Source organism: Canis aureus, chromosome 14, assembly GCF_053574225.1.
Source record: "Canis aureus isolate CA01 chromosome 14, VMU_Caureus_v.1.0, whole genome shotgun sequence".
Classification (NCBI taxonomy): domain Eukaryota; kingdom Metazoa; phylum Chordata; class Mammalia; order Carnivora; family Canidae; genus Canis; species Canis aureus.
The window spans coordinates 21,433,349-21,439,773 of record NC_135624.1 but is presented as its reverse complement, the minus strand read 5'-3'; the positions used below and the strand labels follow the sequence as shown (position 1 = coordinate 21,439,773).

The 6,425-nt window shown below is 40.3% G+C and overlaps 1 long non-coding RNA gene across 2 annotated transcripts; it reads left to right on the top strand.

Annotated features, from left to right (window-relative positions):
* The first annotated feature begins 1,129 nt into the window (after positions 1–1,129).
* LOC144282859 (uncharacterized) lies at positions 1,130–6,148 on the top strand. 2 transcript variants are annotated; one of them, XR_013351270.1, is made up of 3 exons: positions 1,130–2,189; positions 2,751–2,862; positions 5,421–6,148. It is a non-coding gene; the product is annotated as an uncharacterized LOC144282859 (long non-coding RNA). The 2 variants fall into 2 exon arrangements; XR_013351271.1 differs by lacking the exon at positions 5,421–6,148 and adding an exon at positions 3,324–4,506.
* The last annotated feature ends 277 nt before the right edge of the window (positions 6,149–6,425 follow it).

Sequence of the window (6,425 nt, the reverse complement as noted above, 5' to 3'; positions counted from 1 at the left end):
CTCTCTATCTTCATTTGGAACATAGGCAAGAGATTCTGTTCTCTGCAGTAATTGCTTTAGAGCCTAAGGCATGAGATTTGATCATTCATATCCTATCTTGAATCAGGAAACACATTATTATTAGTTAAAAAGTTATTCATACTTAAAAGAAATAGCAAGCCAGCACAATGCCCCTCAGTTTTGGCCACTGCATACTGAATTTTATGAGTTGGGTAACTGCCACTAAAAAGACTCTCCCTTTATAAAAATCATTCAAACCTTGTTTCTATGTAGCGAAGTCTCTTTCTTAAATCTTATGATCTCTAGCATGAATGGTACTAGGTGAGGGATATCCTAAATAGATCATCCCCTCAGGTTTTTAGGGTTTTTTAAAAAATATATGATCCCTGCCCCCACCTTCTCTACAATCTTTAGTCACGTTCCTACCTGAGGATAAAAGGCAGCCTAAATGGTTATTCAGAAATCTCAGAGCCTCAAATTTACTCATAAGCCTAATTAAAAAAAAAAGATCTATTTATATATTTATTTTAGAGGGTGTGCATATGAACAGGGGTGGGGCAGAGGGGGAGAGAGAGAATCTCAAGCAGACTGCCTGCTGAGCATGGAGCCCCACAAGGGGTTCGATCTCATGACCCTGAGCTCATGACCTGAGCTGAAATCAAGAATTGGATGCCCAACTGAGCCACCCAGGCCCCTCATAAGCCTGATTTTACTGTCTGCATTCAGTTTCTAAGAAATAGCTGCATCTTCTTGGCTCCTAAGTCTTTAATAGGAATAGAAAGCATTAGTATCTCATCACAAACCTCTCTATGGAAAAAAAGGCAATATTTTTAAATGGTCAGTAGTAGGAGGTGGAGGAAAAAGAGCAGTTGTTTTTTGTTTGCTTGTTTTTTTAAAGATTTTATGTATTTATTCATGAGAGACACAGAGAGAGACAAGATATAGGCAGAGGGAGAAGCAGGCTCCATGCAGAGAGCCTGATGTGGGACTCGATCCCAGGACCCCAGGATTACCCCCCAAGCCAAAAGCAGACGCTCAACCTCTGAGCCACCCAGGCATCCCAAAAGAGCAGTTTTTAAAGATCTCTCTAGACAAAAGGTATTATCCAAAGGGTTGTCAGGCCCTGGACCAGAGATGCTATGGGGGCTCAAAAACTGGATCCTGCCTGGGCAGTGCTGGGAGATAGGAGTTGTAGGGGACAGAGTGGAGCTGACACTGGAGCGTGAGTGGCTCAGAGCTGGACATAAACCAAAGAGGAAATAGGCATCCTCACATCAGCAATAAAGAATTAGGAGGCTATATACACCCAAGGGGAAAGTAACTTGAAGACTCCAAAGTCTGAATGGGTAGGTCATTACAAACTGAGAATGCCACAGAGAGGAAAAGACAGGGAACCAGAAACTCGGGAAGCTGTGTGGAGCACTGGCGCCAGTAACAAAAGACCTTAATAAAAAGACCCAAGTCCTGTTTGTGGTGTAGTTGGAAAGACATGAGCCAAAAGAATCTGGCCTCAGATCCCTCCCTGACCACACCCTGTGACCCTGAACTTCTAGTCTAGTGCCCCAGCGCCTGGCACAGAAAAGGGAGAAATGAATCACCATGAAACCCAGTTTCTCAAGTGCAGAATAGGGATTTTACCTGCCTCATAGAGTTGCTATTAGGGGAAAAAAAAAAAAAAAAAAAAGAACGTAGTAAAGGTATCAGGAAATACCTAACATGCCTTCAACAGGTGTTCTGTAAATACTAGTTCCTTTTCCTTCTTTTCAATTATGATCATCCATATTTACTTTCAGTTGGGGCAGGGACAAGGAGTGAGATAACAAGTAAAGGTCAGTGGTTCATGTAGCTTGAAACAGAAGTGAGAAGCAGGAGAGAAAGCCTCCCACTGACACAGGGTTGGGAACTTGCCAGGGGGATGTGGTATATTTAAATTGTTGGTGCCTTTTAGAAGCAGCTTCCAGCTGCAAATTCCTGTTAGGACAGAATTGCGGGATGTTTTCTATTTTGAATTAAGATAACTTAATGCCTTAAAATAGCCTGGTTAATTTCTGTGAGTGATTTCTTGACTTTATTTCTACTGTCAAGAAGCTTCTCTTGGGAGGACATTGCAGCCCGGTGGGAAGTATGTATCCACGATCAGTGGCATGTAAGGAGAGCGAGAAGGATCATCTTGAAGCTGTGTTTGCAAAGTGAGCAAAATGTTTTTCCTTCCATGATGTGTTATTCGAAGTGGGTTGTTAGGTGTGTGGGGGGAGGGGTAGGGGATGTCTTGATGAAGATAACTTTTCCACTACAAAAAAAATTATCTAAAACTAAATTCTGATGATATCATTCCCTTGGTTATAACCCTCATCAATCCCACAACCTTTCCTCCCCACAACAGTACCCCAAGGACAAAATCCAGGCTCCTCAGTATGACAGACAAACCTTCATGATCTATCCTTAGCCTTCTGTGTGGTCTCACTGGTCACTTCTCCACCCCTCCACAATAGCCTGAAGCCAAACTGAACTATATAAGATTTCAATAATGTCCTTCATTCTCTCTGAATCTTTGTAAATGGTATCTACTCTACCTGCAATCTTTTTCTCCTTCTACCCTGATTATCTTCAAACTCCTACTTCTGCTTTCCATCCTGGTTTAGAAATCACTTCTTCCGGGAAGTCTCCCTGAGTCTCCTGAGCCTGAGAGGTTCCCAATATCTTTCCCTCTTTCGTGCTCCTCTGGTACCTACTGCTTCTTTCTATTGCAGCAAAAATCACTGTATAGTATTATCTACATACTCATCTTTGTCCCCCGCAAAACTGTGGATGGTTAAGGGAGAAGACCTGTCCAGTCAATCCTGTATCCTGAACACCTGAAAGGTAATAAAATATTCAATAAATATTTGTTAAATAAATGAGACAATGAACTGAAGGTGTCTTATCTATATTTCTAGAACTGATATGAGTACCTGGTGCATAGCAGGATGCAATAAAGTTATGAGGAATGAAAAGATGAAGGAATGAATCAATGCATTGCATCATTGTGAAAGCAATGTGAATAAACTATGCAGTTATTATTTGGATCTCAGGATAAGCCTTTGTATTAGTCTCTGTACAAGTTTTGCCCTAGCTCCCAAATGAGCTCTGCTACCTCATGCTCAGCTTCCGGGCTTATACTCAAGCAGAGTTATGGTGTATGTCATGTGTTGGAGCTATCACCTTCTGCCTTGGTCTTTGTTTCCAGATACACTCTGACTTCCTGCTATGGCTGATGTTCAGCATTGAACACCAATGGTCACACTGAAGGTTCTGACATTAGATAATCGCTTCCTCTTTCATAGGCTGTTGCTGCAAAGACTTCCCTAAATGCCGAGTGATCCCATGCCACTATATAGTATGGGAAAGCAAAACCTCAATACATTTGGATATGAAGAATGGATTGAGACTGAGAACCACCAATACTCTGAAATCCTGGTCTTCTTTATAGGAACCTAAGTCCTTGGCCACTGAACTTCAACCATAATGGATTTGAGTTTGCCATAATCCCTTGAGCTTTGTTTTGAACTGTTGACAATCTTTGTGGTCATTGTTTTTCCCTAGACTCTATTATGTATTGGCTCAGTTTTAAGTTATCTCTTAATTTTATTCCTTTATGTATGTTATAGCCCATGATTTGGAAAATAGAATTTATTGCTGTTGACTCTATTCCCCCCAAAACCATGTTATCATTTGTTGACATCATAGTAAAATTTCAGCATGAGTTTTGAGGGAATAATAATCCTAGGAGAGCTGAATCTTGAAACACTGTGTTATAAAGTGATTGCTCACCTTCACAGGCTCGTCTTTTACCACTACCCCACATTACTTTCATTTCATGTGTTAAAAGTATCTAGTAAGACAGTCTTTAAGGTCTTTCATTATACCATTTTCATGCCCCTGGGGTTTCATGCTATCTTACTATCCGACTTAGCACTACCCTTCCCTATTCTTCATTTGGCTGATTTGGTTTAGGATGTTATGTTTTCCCAAATCTCCTTGGTAAGCACCCAAGACTGAATATTCATCTGTCCTATAGTAACAATCTATTAACTGCTTTTTTGGTAATTAATTAGCTTGCAACCTCTGGATAGTAGGCTGAATAATGGTCCCCAATGGCATGGTTCTAATGCTTAGAACCTGTAAACAATACCTTACATGGCAAAAGAGGTTGTGTAGATATTATTAAGTATCTTGAGGTGGGTTATCCAGGTGAGTCTTATCCCAAGCACCCTTATAAGAGAGAAGGAGAAGATTTGACAAACAAATGAAGAGGGCACATGACAACTGAAGCAAGATATTGTTTCATGGGCTTTGACGATGGAAGAAGAGTTCCATGAGCTAAGGAATCTAAGGACTGAATTTGCTGAAGCTGGGAAAGACAAGGAAATAGATTCCTCCCAGAGTCTCCAGAGGGAGCTCAATCCTGTCTGTACTTTGGTTTTGCCCATGAAACTGGTTTTGGGCTTCTAATTTCCAGAATAGTAAGAGAATAAAGGTATTTATTGTTTTAATCCACCAAATTTGTGGCAATTTGTTACAGTAGCCTGAGGGAAGCTAATATCCCTCCAAATTACTTCTGACCCATTCATCTGGTTTCTATGAGAAGAGATTTCTCTTGCCCCACTTTTACTCCTTTGAGTTTGGTTCATGGTTAGAGGCTATTTTCTGCCCTAACATTCTTTTCTTTCTCCTTAGCACATTGTTTGTGTGGGGACAGGGCCTACATTTGTCTTGTTAATCTTGGCATCCTTAACCTTTTGTCTTGAGAGTTTTGCACTTGATTATATAAAATTACTGTTTACCTTAAAAAAAAATATCCCCCCTCCCCCCAGTTATTTCACCAGCACAAAGGGGTTTATTCAGGAATAACAGAGAATTGCAGCAAGCAAATTATGGGGGAAAAAAAAAACATAGGCAAGTCCACAGAACAAAGGAGAAGAATGCAGAATGTTCTTTTAGAACATAGAGGAAAGGGGTTTGGGAAGACTGTTAAAAACAAAATGACCTGTTGGAGTAAACTTGGAACTTGAAATATAGTAGCTTTTCATTGGCTGAGTTGTGAGCATTTCTTATAGGCTGGGCTGTTGCCAGGGGAGAAGAAAAGCCTTTCTTCCTCCTGCTCAGAGTAGTAAAGTAGTATCCATGTGCTGGGTCCCTCTTTTCCTGTTGAGTGTTGACAAGGAGTGATAGGATGTGACAGCTTCCCCTGCCAGCCTCCCAACTTCATTCTAAAGATTCTCTTTTATTTATTTTTATATTACCCAGATTAGACCATTTGCAATTTCATACGATTCAACTCAATAGGTTCTCAATAAGGTATGTGGAATACACACATCTAAGGAGAAGGGCATTTTAAATTGTCAGGGGCTAGTCCTGAACACAATCCCCATGTCTTACAGTTTCCTAATCAGAGGAGCTGGGAAGATCACATGAGTGAGGAAGTCCTGCTGCTGGAAGCTTCTTTTCTTGTAAATCCTGCCCAAAAATACAATAGCTGCACTCAATGACTGAATGTTAGCAAACCCAAGGCTCTAAGACAAAGAAGAAGATTCTGGATCTCATCATATGAAGTCTTTTGCGGTAATTAGTTCCTTAATCCTGGCAACAGGATTTTATTCTCAGGAAATTGAGATACAGACAGCTTAAGTAGCTTGCCCAGGGTTGTGTTTCTTGCTAGTGGCAGTACCAGGATTCAAATTCAGAGTGACTCCAAGCCCCACCCTCCTTCATTGCCTTTGGAAAGTACCACTCCTGGTAGGGCATTAGCACCACAAGTAGCCTATAAGAAATTTGTGTGTCTGCCTGTACTGATGGGGCAGGTGTCGCTGGGACATGGCCTGCTAGGGAGGGACTCTTGAAAGTGTACCCAGGCACCATGAGCCCCACTATCCGTGAAAAGGAAACAGTTCTGCTGATAACTCTTCCTCCTTCAAAGTAAATCATGTTTTCTGTAGCGTGAGAGCTAATATTTTTGCCGGAAAACTGAAATTTGACGAGACCTGTAAGTTTAAGCAGTTCCGAAAGGTCATGGGAAACAGGAGCAAAGAGAATAGATCTGTTCGAAAGTAAAATAATTGTATACAAAGCTTCCTTAGAGTATCACTGTATTATTAATATAAAACTAACAAATTTATGCTATTATTGTATTATCATTAAGGCATGCTTTTTTTTGAGGATACTTTCCTTGATAGGCTTATTTTCCCCTGAAGTTTATTAAGTTATAATTGACAAAATTGTATATATTTAAAGTGCACAACATGAATATATATATAATATGTGTGTATATAATATATATACATAATATATATGACCACAAGCAGTTAATTAACACATCCATCGCTCACATCATTACCTGTGTGTGTGTGTGTGTGCGTGTGTTAAGAATACTTAAGATCTACTCTTTT